At 49.7% G+C, this 13,393-nt stretch overlaps 1 protein-coding gene across 1 annotated transcript in view; it reads right to left on the bottom strand.

Moving 5' to 3' along the window:
• LOC139237804 (Krueppel-like factor 1) overlaps positions 1 to 7,031 on the bottom strand; it is a 132,803-nt gene extending 125,772 nt beyond the window's left edge. The window contains exon 1 of the mRNA XM_070867023.1: positions 6,916 to 7,031. The gene's annotated coding sequence lies outside the window, so the exon portion shown is untranslated. The remainder of the gene's footprint in view (positions 1 to 6,915) is intronic.
• Positions 7,032 to 13,393: the final 6,362 nt, after the last annotated feature.

Here is a 13,393-nt window from a genome sequence, read left to right on the forward strand (position 1 = left end):
GGACTAGGCATGTGACAAGGGAAATTTAGAGCTTGGCATTTTTCATTCCCTGTTGATCTTGTGATGTGCTGAGGACAAATGGAACTGTTGAATCTCCATGATTCATGTCTCTGAGAGAGACGAGAAAGCAAGAATAGGACAGAAAGGCTTACCTTGCAAAATGAATGGCTGTCTGAATGTTGGTGAAGGAAGAAAGATTCCAGTTAGTTTCATTTTTATTTTAGTTGATTTTCAGTATTAACACCTACCCTTTTGCCCAATGGATCTGTCTGGCGGATTTTTGTAGCATAGGCCACTGCTTGAAATCAGTTGACTGATATGTAAAAGTTAATTTTCATCAAACTCCTGAGCCTAATTGAGGGAGCGGAAGGGAGAGAGAGAGAGAGAAAGATAGGAGAAGAAGGGAGAGAGAGATGGGAGAGGAGGGGAGGTGCCAAACAATGATACACAAGGCAGAATATCCATTAGAATCAGTCAGACATACTGGAAGGCCAAAGAACCTAAACCCCTCCCCACCCCCCTCCCCCCAACTCCATATCTACCCCTCCCCCACTCCACCCCCACCCCGCATCCACCCCCTCCTCCTTCCCCTTCCTCAGCCCCTGAGAGAGAGAGAGAAAAAGAAATAAAGAAAGAAAGAAAGAAAGAAAGAAAGAAAGAAAGAAAGAAAGAAAGAAAGAAAGAAAGAAAGAAAGAAAGAAAGAAAAAAAAAGTTACTTACATTTATATAGCGCCTTTCACAACCTCAGGACGTCCCAAAACACTTTACAGCCAATGAAGTAGTTTAGAAGTATAGTCACTGATGTAATATAGGACGTGGATTACAGAACCGATTGTGGTGAAGGGTGTTCAAATCCCAGGAAACTCGAGGTAAACGTGAGGCATTAAAGCTCCCTGGTATGTATTTTTTGGTGCGCGCTCCCTTTATGGGCTGCGCAGATCAGATTTTCGTGCTGCGCGACTCCTTGCATTGAAAAACCGGTGAGCGGCCATGGCAGGACCTCTAGACTGCAGCTTAGCAGGAACGTTGGTTAGGAGTCAAGCAGGAGGTCAGGGAGACACAAGGTTAATGGAGCTGTGGAATAAGGAGTACCAAGGAAGGACATTGAAGTACAAATGGATCCAGAAACAATTAAAGGAAACATTAAATAGCGGCCTATCACATCTCTCAGAACATCCCAAAGTCCTTTGTATGTAATGGATTACTTTTGAAGTGCAGTCACCATTGCTGTGTTGGTGAACATAACAGCTATGTTGTCCACAGCCAGGTCCTACAAACAACAATGAGGTGAATGGTGTTGGTCGAGGGATAAATATTGACCAGGACACCGGGAGAACTCTCTGCTCTTTGACTAACACCACCATCATCATCATCATCATCATCATAGGCAGTCCCTCGGAATCGAGGAAGACTTGCTTCCACTCGCAAAGTGAGTTCTCTGGGTGGCTGAACAGTACAATACGAGAGCCACAGACCCTGTCACAGGTGGGATAGACATTTGTCGAGGGAAGGGGTGGGTGGGGCTGGTTTGCCGCGCGCTCCTTCCGCTGCCTGCATTTGACCTCTTCACGCTCTTTGCGTTGAGACTCAAAGAACTCAGCGCCCTCCCGGATGCACTTTCTCCACCTCGGGCGGTCCTCGCCCAGGGTCTCCCGGGTGTCAGTGGTGATGTCGCACTTTACCAGGGAGGCTTTGAGGGTGTCCTTGTAACGCTTGTGACTAATACCGTCAGTTCTTTAACATCCAGCTGAACAGGATCACAGGGCTTCAATTCAACAGCTTATCTTATCCAACAGTGCAGCACTCAGCACAGTGTTGGGGTCTCGGCCTAGATTACATGCTGGAGTGGGACTCGAATCTGACATAGAGACAGGAGTGCTACCAACTGAGTTAAGTTATCAATTACAAGATTTTGGAGAGATGGGGTTGAGGTATTTTATAAGATTCTGGATAAGTGGGGTTACACTCAATCAAACAGGGCCCAATAGACCTGTTCCTAAAAAATGTTTATGTCCTATCGAATGTGCTAAGCTATGAGGAGAGATTACACAAATTAAGGTTGTATTAGAATTTAGAAGGTTAAGGGGTGATCTGATCAAAGTTTTAAGGGGAACAGATCGGGTAGACAGAGAGAACCTGTTCCCGCTGGTTGGGGAGTCTATGACGGGGGGGAACAGTCTAAAAATTAGAGCCAGACCTTTCAGGAGTAAAATTAGGAAACACTTCTACACACAAAGGGCGGTAGAGGTTTGGAACTCTCTTCCGCAAACGGCAATTGACTCTAGATCAATTGTTCATTTTAATTCAGAGATGGACAGCTTTCTGTTAACCGAAGGTATTAAGGGATATGGGACAAAGGCGGGTATATGGAGTTATGTCGCAGATCAGCCATGATCTCATTGAATGGCGGAGCAGGCTCGAGGGGCTCAATGGCTCCTTCCTATTCCGATGTCCCGATGAATGGGCTGGGCACGCGACACTGCAACCGGCAGCTGAGGCCTGAGATAGTCGGTCTTCACCCACCCGCCCACCTCCTGGCCAGTGCCGGAGGAAACTACCGAATATGCACAAGAGCCCAAACTTGAAAGATTGACTGGGTCAGGGCTGGGTCACTGAGTGAGGTGGAGCTCGGGATTTGGGGGTCACGGGCAAGGCCGGTATTTATTGCACATGGCTGATTGCCTTTGAGGAGGCTGTGGATGGTGGCTCAGTGGGCAGCACCCTCGCCTCTGAGTCAGAAGGTTGTGGGTTCAAGTCCCACTCCAGAGACTTGAGCACAAAAATCTAGGCTGACACTCCCAGTGCTGCACCTGTCTTTCGGATGAGACGTTAAACCGAGGCCCTGTCTGCTCTGTCAGGTAGATGTAAAAGATCCCATGGCATTATTTCAAAGAAGAGCAGGTGGAGTTATCCCCGGTGTCCTGGGGCCAATATTTATCCCTCAATCAACATAACAAAAACAGATTATCTGGGTCATTATCACATTGCTGTGTGTGGGAGCTTGCTGTGCACAAACTGGCTGCCAAGTTTCCCACATTACAACAGTGACTACACTCCAAAAGTACTTCCTTGGCTGTAATGCGTCTGGTGGTCGTGAAAGGCGCCATATAAATGCAAGTCTTTCTTCTTTCTTTTCGTAAGATCTAACGTCTGCAAAAAAAAAAATCTCTCACGGACATAAAAGAGCAATGGCTCCTACTGTTCCCCAGGGGAGACATGCGGTGCTTTTCATCCAGCCTTCAGATCACCAGCACGGGACACATCAAAGTGGCGACAGCCCACACTGCATTCTCTCACTCCGCTTACACAATTCCCTGAGCCCCATTATAGCTGCACGCTGCAGGAACAGGTTTGTACAGGTTCCCGCAGTCACTCACCGTCAGCGAGTTACTGTGCAGTGCGCTCCAGTTAATGGGACTGTGACACCTCAACTGTTATATAAGCCGCAGAGGAAATGACCGACAGGCCACGACGTGAGAGGCAGGAGGCAGCACAGAATCGCTTTGCGAAATTCCACAGCCCCTTTAATGCCTTGTACATTTCTAAAGAAAGAAAAAACACTTGCATTTATATAGCGCCTTTCACGACCACCGGATGTCTCAAAGCGCTTTACAGCCAATTAAGTACTTTTGGAGTGTAGTCACTGTGGGAAACACGGCAGCCAATTTGCTCACAGCCAGCTCCCACACACAGCAATGTGATAATGACCAGATAATCTGTTTTTGTTATGTTGATTGAGGGATAAATATTGGCCCCAGGACACCGGGGAGAACTCCCCTGCTCTTCTACAAAATAGTGCCATGGGATTTTTTATGTCCACCTGAGAGAGCAGACGGAGCCTCGGTTTAACTTCTCATCTGAAAGACGGCACCTCCGACAGTGCAACACTCCCTCAGCACTGCACTGGAGTGTCAGTAAAGATTTTTGTGCCATGGAGTGGGACTTGGACCCACAACTTTTGGATCCTAGGACCGAGGGAGCTTACCTACTAAGCCATTGGCAAGAGGCAGTCCCTTCAGAAGGGAATGGGAAACCAATCAGATGGCATAAAAGTGCCTGAGTGACAGGGATCCTGAGTGACAGGGACCCTGAGTGACAGAGGGACCCTGAGTGACAGAGGGACCCTGAGTGACAGGGACCCTGAGTGACAGAGGGACCCTGAGTGACAGGGACCCTGAGTGACAGAGGGACCCTGAGTGACAGAGACCCTGAGTGACAGAGGGACCCTGAGTGACAGAGACCCTGAGTGACAGAGGGACCCTGAGTGACAGGGATCCTGAGTGACAGGGACCCTGAGTGACAGAGGGACCCTGAGTGACAGGGACCCTGAGTGACAGAGAGACCCTGAGTGACAGAGGGACCCTGACCCTGAGTGACAGAGGGACCCTGAGTGACAGTGACCCTGACCCTGAGTGACAGAGGGACCCTGACCCTGAGAGACAGAGGGACCCTGACCCTGAGTGACAGAGGGAATGCATAGCGGGATAGAGGGATAGATAGCAACCAGAAGAGGGTGATGGTGAGCTTGCCGGACTTGGTGCCACTTCCTGACCCTTCCCGTGTCCCCTTGCCATCTGTTCCGTGAGGAATGGCCTGCCCTGCCCCGGCGAGCCGGCCCAGATCAGGGAGTTTCCAGGTGTTGATTTCGGAAATATGAGCATTGCACAGGGCGGCACGATTACAGCAGCCCTTTAAACACTGCCTCCGGCTCAACTCGTTCAGAAATGTATTTAAAAAAATAGTGTTGAGCCATGAGACATGTTGTAGAAGCTGTCACGGTATTGGCAGTGCCCATTGATACCGTATAACAGAATGGATTGTATAGCAGTGAGTCAACAGTACCTCGGGGTTCATTATGAATTTATTAACTTATTAATAAAGGACTCTTAAAGCAGGATATAGAAATAGAATCATAGAAAAATTACAACACGGAAGGAGGCCATTCAGCCCATCGGGTCCACGCCGGCCGACCAAGAGCTATCCAGTCTTATCCCACTTTCCAGCTCGGGGTCTGTAGCCCTGTAAAATACAGCACTTCAGGTGCACATCCAGGTACTTTTTAAATGTGGTGAGGGTTTCTGCCTCTACCACCCTTTCAGGCCGTGAGTTCCAGACCCCACCCCCCTCTGGGTGAGGAAATGTTTCCTCATCTCCCCTCTAATTACTTTCAATCTATGCCCCCTGGTTATTAACCGCTCTGCTAAGGGCAATAGCTCCTTCCTATCCACTCTATCTAGGCCAGTCATAATTTTATGCGCCTCAATTAAATCTCCACTCTGTTCCAAGGAAAACAACCCCAACCTATCCAATCTTTCCTCATCGCCAAAGTTTTCCAGTCCTGGCAACATCCTCATAAATCTCCTCTGTACCCTCTCCAGTATAATCACATCCTTCCTGTAATGCGGTGACCAGAACTGCACGCAGTACTCTAGCTGTGGCCTAACTAGTGTTGCATATAGTTCAAGCATAACTCCCTGCTCTTGTATTCTATGCCTCGGACATGAGGGAGCAACCCAGAACGGTATGGCCAGTGAATATGAATCCATTCCCTCAATCTGTCCCTGTTAATATATTCATTAGTAATGAACAGTATGTGTACTGTGCTGAGACATTAAATCTGAATTTTGCTGCCATCCTGTGCTTGAGCCCAGCCCCAATTATTCATGCTGTCACTCTTTGAGCCACTGCCTTGTTCTTTGTTTCTGTCAAAAACGACTCCCTCTCCTCCCCAGCTGGAGATCAGCGGGAGCAGGGGGCGGCTGGGGTGCAGAATAATGGTTAGCCCCTATTACTGAACATTGTATGGCTGAGTCGGGCTGACTGCCCTTGGTCATAAGATCAGAAGAATTAGGAATGAGATTGTGGCTGATCTTCAAACTCCACTTTCCCGCCCGATCCCCATATCCCTTGATTCTCCTCGAGCCCAGCCTTGAAGATGTTCAACGATTGAATGAGGTGTGATACTGAAGTGCCGTCTGGATTTGCGATTGTTTCGCTGTCTGACTGGGGCCCTCCATGGGTGGGCTGGATTTTGTTCAGACTGGAGCGAGGGGAGATATATTTAACTAATTGATTCAAATTCATTGATTAACTTGTTGTCAACATGCCATCCTACACAACATTCCTCTTTGGGATGGAGTATACGAGTAATTGGAGACGTGACGTGTGGTGAGTGGAACATGCTCGGGAAGGACATGTGACTTTGGGCCTCTGGTTCCCCAAGCTCTCCACCACTGAAGGTTTTCCTCGCCTCATGTCTGGGTCAGTTCGAGACTCATTGATAAAGATTGATTGCTGTGATTGGTCAATTACTCCATCATCATTATACCATGTGACTACCGGGATGTTAGAAGGCGAACTTATTTTTTTATTTGTTGACGGGATGTGGGCATCGCTGGCAAGGCCAGCATTTATTGCCCATCCCTAATTGCCCCTGAGACAACAGAGTGTCTCGCTGGGCCATTTCAGAGGGCAGTTAAGAGTCAACCACATTGCTGTGGGTCTGGAGTCACACGTAGGCCAGACTGGGTAAGATTTCTTTCCCTGAAGGACATTAGTGAACCAGATGGGTTTTTACAACAAACCGGTCGTTTCATCCAACACTGATACTAGCTTTTTTAGTCCAGATTTATTTAACTAAGTGAATTTAGGTTCCCCAGCCGCCCTGGTGGGATTTGAACTCACGACTCTGGATTAGTCCAGGTCTCTGGATTACGAGTTATATGCTACCGTACCCATAACTAGGTGGATCTCGGTCTTGTTTCGTCGAGCAATTCCTATGTTCCCTCCGTCTCACTGAATTGTGCATCATTGGCTTTAACACACACAGGACTTCACATCCGTAACATCCTTCCCCTCCTCATCTTCTCCGTATGATCCCTCCCCATCTCATCTTCTCTGTAAGATCCCCTTACCTCCTTGGTCTTCTCTGCCGCCCAGCTACAGATTTTTTAAAGCCAACCTTGGCATCACCTTCCTGTTTTCACTTATTATTTTCAGCTTGGAGCTGTCCTTCCGTATGAGCCTTCCACCTTCAGAGAAAGTACAGTCATTGCAGCATCGCTCAATTTAACCCTGGTCAATGATTATCCAGGTATCCATGGGAGCGTTAGTAAAGGTTTTGGTCCTGAAGGAGGTATTGATAGTTCCTTTATAAAGGGTCTCGTTAATTGACTGTTCTTCACTGGTACATTTAAGTCTATACTATGTACAGAACTCCCCAATAATCCGCTTTATATAAAAAGCATTTAGAATCTCCTGTAAATCTTTACATATACAATGTATATCTGGCACGACCGCCAATGATGGAGCATTGGGGATGTTCAAAAGGCCAGAATAGGCGGAGTGTAGAGATCTCGGGGGGGGGGGGGGGGGGGGTTGTGGGGCTGGAGGAGATTACAGAGATAGGGAGGAGCGAGAGCCAAGGAGGAATTTGAAAACGAGGATGAGCATTTTAAAATCGAGGCGTTGCTTAACCGGGAGTCAGTGTGGGTCAGCGAGCACAGGGAGTGATGGGTGAGCGGGACTCGGTGCGAGTTAGGACACGGGGCAGCGAGCACAAGGGGTAATGGGTGAGCGGGACTTTGTGCGAATTAGGACATGGGGCAGCGAGCACAGGGGGTGATGGGTGAGCGGGACTCGGTGCGAGTTAGGACACGGGGCAGCGAGCACAGGGAGTGATGGGTGAGCGGGACTCGGTGCGAGTTAGGCCACGGGGCAGTGAGCACAAGGGGTGATGGGTGAGCGGGACTTGGTGCGAATTAGGACACGGGGCAGCGAGCACAGGGGGTGATGGGTGAGCGGGACTTGGTGCGAATTAGGACACGGGGCAGCGAGCACAGGGGGTGATGGGTGAGCGGGACTTGGTGTGAGTTAGGACATGGGGCAGTGAGCACAGGGGGTGATGGGTGAGCAGGACTTGGTGTGAGTTAGGACACGGGGCAGCGAGCACAGGGGGTGATGGGTGAGCGGGACTTGGTGCGAGTTAGGACACGGGGCAGCGAGCACAGGGGGTGATGGGTGAGCGGGACTTGGTGCGAGTTAGGACACGGGGCAGCGAGCACAGGGGGTGATGGGTGAGCGGGACTTGGTGTGAGTTAGGACATGGGGCAGCGAGCACAGGGGGTGATGGGTGAGCGGGACTTGGTGTGAGTTAGGACACGGGGCAGCGAGCACAGGGGGTGATGGGTGAGCGGGACTTGGTGTGAGTTAGGACATGGGGCAGTGAGCACAAGGGGTGATTGGTGAGCAGGTCTTTGGATGATCTCAAGTTTATGGAGGGCAGAACACTAAGGAGGCCGGCCAGGAGTGTGTTGGAATAGTTTCAGCAGCAGATAAGTTGAGGCAAGGGCGGAGACGGATGATGTTGCGAAGGTGGAAATAGATGGTCTTAGTGATAGAACGGTTATGAGGTAGGAAGATCAATTCCTGATCAAATATGACACCACGGTTGAGAACAGACTTGGTCAGCCTTAGACAGCTGTTGGGGAGAGAGATTGAATCAGTGGAAAGGGAATGGAGTTTGTGGCGGGGACCAAAGACAATGGCTTCAGTCTGCCCAATATTTAATTGAAGGAAATTTGTACTCAGCCAGTGCTGGATGTCAGACAAGCAGTCCGAGAGTATAGAGACGGTGGAGGGGTCAAGAGAGGCGGTGGAGGCAGAGCTGGGTGTCACCAGCGTACCTGTGAAAACTCACCTTGTGTCGCTAGATGATGTCGCCGAGGGGCAGCATGTAGACGTGAAATAGGGGGGGGGGAGGGAGCGGGGGGGACACCAGAGGTAACGATGCGGATCGGGAAGAGAAGCTGTTGTGGGTGATTCTATGGTTACGGCTGGAAAGATAGCAACGAAACCAGGCTAGTGCAGTCCCACCAAGCTGGACGACGGTGGAGAGGCGTTGGAGGAGGATGGAGTGGACAACCGTGTCAGAGGCTGCAGACAGGTCCAGAAGGACAAGGAGGGATGGTTTACCTTTGTCACACTCACAAAGGATGCCATTTGTGACTTTGATGAGAGCCGTTTTGGGACTGTGGCAGGAGTGGAAACCGGATTGGAGGGATTTAAACATGGAGTTCCGGGAAAGTTGGGCATGGATTTTGGAAGGCCACGACAGAACTTTGGAGAGGAAAGGGAGATTGAAGATGGGGTGGTAGTTTGCAAGTACGGTTTGTTTCGCTGTCCTCTCACCCACCCGTTTCCCCAGAGGGATAACAGAAGTGGCTTCAACCATGAACTCCGCTCCATATGCTCCATGTGGAAAAATGGATCTTGTTGCCTCTGTTTCAGTAACACTCCACAGAGGACAATGCTGGAAATACATTGCAGAATACATCCATCTCTTGAAGCAACATGATTACACTACCTTACATGTAAATGGTAAAAACAATATACTTACATCTGGGGAGAAATGCTCCATGCAAGAAAATCTCCAGGTGAACAAATGCTTTTATTTCTGGCACTGTGCCCTCTTCTCTCTCTCTCTCCCTCCTCTCTTTCTCTCTCCCTCTCCCCTCCCTCCCTCTACCTCTCCCTCCCCTCCCCCCCCCCCCGCTCTCACTCCCCTCCCTCCTCTTTCTCTCTCCCCTCCCTCCTCTTTCTCTCTCCCCTCCCTCCTCTTTCTCTCTCCCCTCCCTCCTCTTTCTCTCTCCCCTCCCTCCTCTTTCTCTCTCCCCTCCTTCCCTCTCCCTCCCTCTTTCCCCTCCCTCCTACTCTGCTCCTTCTCCCTCCCCCTCCCTTCCCTCCCCCCTCTCTCTCTCTTCCCTCTCTCCTCTCTCCTTCCTGCTCTACACCTTCCTCCCTCTCCTTCCCTGAATGCAACTGTTTAACATGAAACTCTGTTTTCATGGACTGTGCAGCCCTGCCACCTGCTGGCAGTCGGCAGTCACTGCCATTGTAACCCCCAGACAGAGCTAATAGGATAGGGCAGCCTGTAATCTGAAAAATACTTAAACCTCCTAACATCACACCGTAGAAGATATAACCATGCTTTCACAGCCTCTGTCCAGATCCTCCTTTGCTGAAGGCAGGGTCTCTCACTGAGGGACAGTTCCTGGCGCTCCGCTGCACTGTCAGAGGTGCTGTCTTTCGGATGAAACGTTAAACCGGGGCCCCGTCTGCTCTCTCAGGTGGATGTAAAAGATCCCATGGCATTATTTCAAAGAAGAGTAGGGGCATTATCCCCGGTGTCCTGGGCCAATATTTATTCCTCAATCAAAACAGATTATCTGGTCATTATCACATTGCTGTTTGTGGGAACTTGTTTAGCTCAAATTGGCTGCCCCGTTTCCTACATTACAACAGTAACTATGCTTCAAAAATACTTCATTGGCTGTAAAGCGCTTTGCGACGTCCGCTGGTCGTGAAAGGCGCTATATAAATGCAAGCCTTTCTTTCTTTACAATACCAGGCAAGGTATAACTCCAGTTCTGACGAAAGGTCACAGACCCGAAACATTAACTCTGTTTCTCTCTCCTCAGGTGCAGTCTGACCTGTTGAATATTTCCAGCATTTTCTGTTTATGGTTCAGATTTCCAGCATCCGCAGTGTTTTGCCGAAGGTACTTTGACTGCATAGAATCATACAATCACAGAAATTTGCAGCACAGGAGGCCATGTGGCCCATCGTGTCCGCGCCTGCCGACAAAGAGCTATCCAGCCGAATCCCACCTTCCAGCTCTGGAGCTCTGCACATCCAAGTACTTTTTAAATGTGATGAGTGTTTCTGCCTCCTCCACCCCTTCAATCAGTGAGTTCCAGACCCCCACCCCCCCTCTGGGTGAGAAATTCTCCTCAAATCCCCTTTAAATCTCCTACCAATTACTTTAAATCTATGACCCCGCTGCTAAGGGAAATAGGTCCGTCCTATCCACTCTATCTACGCCCCTCATAATTTTATACATCTCAATAAGGGCTCCCCTCAGCCTCCTCTGTTCCAAAGAAAACAAACCCAGCCTATCTGATCTTTCCTCATAGCTAAAATTCTCCATTCCAGGCAACATCCTCGTAAATCTCCTCTGAACCCTCTCTCGTGCAATCACATCTTTCCTGGAATGTGGTGACCAGAACTGCACGCAGTACTCCAGCTGTGGCATAACTAGTGTTTTATACAGTAACCTCCCTGCTCTTGTATTCTATGCCTCGGCTAATAAAAGCAAGTATTCCGTATGCCTTCTTAACCATTTTATCTACCTGTCCTTCAGGGATCTGTGGACATTCACTCCAAGGTCCCTCTGTTCCTCTACACTTCTCAGTGTCCTAACATTTAATGTGTATTCCCTTGCCTTGTTAGCCCTCCTCAAATGCATTACCTCACACTTCTCCGGATTGAATTCCATTTGCCACTGTTCCGCTCACCTGACCAGTCCATTGATATCTTCCCGCAGGCATCGCTGGGGGCAGTCCGAGGAATGAGAGTATGCAGGAGCAAAAGGGGAATGTGAAGTCGTTTCTCCCGCATTGCCTGCAGCAGGCCCTCGGGACACGAAACGGCAACTTCCGGAGAATCCCGTCCGAAGCGGGAGAGTTGGCAATAATATACCCCGTCATTTATTTTTGGGGGGTCCGTGTCCCCTTTAAGGGGCTGCGCGGCCCGTTCACAGTCGCGCGAACTTTAAGGTGGAAAAGCCAGTCCTGGCAGAGAGCTGAATGACCACGCTGTTTATAGGGAGCATTGGTCAGCCCTTGTCCCTGTCCCACACATTTCACTATGGCGAAGAAGAGAAGGGGAGTTCTCCCCGGTGTCCTGGCCAATATTTATCCCTCGACCAACGTCAGTAAATACAGATTATCTGGTCATTGTCACATTGCTGTTTGTGGGAGCTTGCTGTGCGCAAAATTGGCTGCCGCGTTTCCTACATCATCCTAGGCAGTCCCTCGGAATCAAGGAAGACTTGCTTCCACTCTTAACATGAGTTCTTAGGTAACTGAACAGTCCAATACAAGAACCACAGTCTCCGTCACAGGTGGGACAGATAGTCGTTGAGGGGAAGGGTGGGTGGGACTGGTTTGCCGCACGCTCCTTCCGCTGCCTGCGCTTGATTTCTGCATGCTCTCGCCGATGAGACGTGAGGTGCTCAGTGCCCTCCCGGATGCACTTCATCCACTTAGGGCAGCCTTTGGCCAGGGACTCCCAGGTGTCACTGGGGATGTTGCACTTTATCGGGGAGGCTTTGAGGATGTCCTTGTAACGTTTCCGCTGCCCACCTTTGGCTTGTTTGCCGTGAAGGAGTTCCGAGTAGAGCGCTTGCTTTGGGAATCTCGTGTCTGGCATGCGAACTATGTGGCCTGTGTGGTCAGTGCTTCAATGCTGGGGAGGTTGGCCTGGTCGAGGACACTAATGTTGGTGTGTCTGCCCTCCCAGGGGATTTGTAGGATCTTGCGGAGATATCGTTGGTGATATTTCTCCAGCAACTTCAGGTGTCTACAGTACATGGTCCATGTCTCTGAGCCATACAGGAGGGCGGGTATCACTACAGCCCTGTAGACCATGAACTTGGTGGCAGTTTTGAGGGCCTGATCTTCAAACACTCTTTTCCTCAGGTGGCCCTACATTACAACAGTGGCTACACTCCAAAAGTACTTCATTGGCTGTTGTAATGTAATTGCTTCGTGAGTTCTTTGCTTAAGAATTCACAGCAACACATTTCTATTAAGAACCAGTTGGTTTATTAGCAAAGGTTTAACCATCACACTACACATTACCAGTTCATCCACCAGTCTCACAATCACCTACCTCATCGTGGATCCCCTGAACCCAACTGGCTGGGGTTTTATTGAGTCTTGTGAACATCACGCAACTGGCTAAGCCACTCCCAAAGCAACAGCTCTACAACTATTTTTAGTTGTGTAATTTAGTTAAGTGCCTCCTGGTTAAAGGGGTGGGGGGGGACACTCCAAACACTTTCAAACAAGTGCCCCCATGTTTTTTTTTGTTTGTTTTTGGGGGCACTAAAAACACAAATTATACAAGTGCTCCCTGTCTAAAAAGTGGAGGGAGGCACTCAAACCGACAAACTTAAACAAAGTAAACTTTGGACATGGTTCAATTTAAAATTTGGTTGCCGGGGGTGATGATGCACTCCAGTCCCTCCGGCGCCCACCTTTCGCGGAAGGCCACGAGCGTACCGGTGGACACCGCGTGCTCCATCTCCAGGGACACCCTGGCTCGGATGTAACCGCGGAAGAGAGGCAGGCAGTCGGGCTGAACGACCCACTCGACCGCCCGCTGCCTGGACCAGCTGATGGGCAACAACTCTACAACTATTTTGCTACCACCTGCTATTCCCAGTTGGTCTCCCTTCCAAGTACTAACCAGGCCTTACTCTGCTTCGATCTGAGATCAGACAAGATCAGGCTTTTTCAGACTAGTATGGCCGTAGGTATAACCAGAAAT

Source organism: Pristiophorus japonicus, chromosome 24, assembly GCF_044704955.1.
Source record: "Pristiophorus japonicus isolate sPriJap1 chromosome 24, sPriJap1.hap1, whole genome shotgun sequence".
NCBI lineage: Eukaryota > Metazoa > Chordata > Chondrichthyes > Pristiophoridae > Pristiophorus > Pristiophorus japonicus.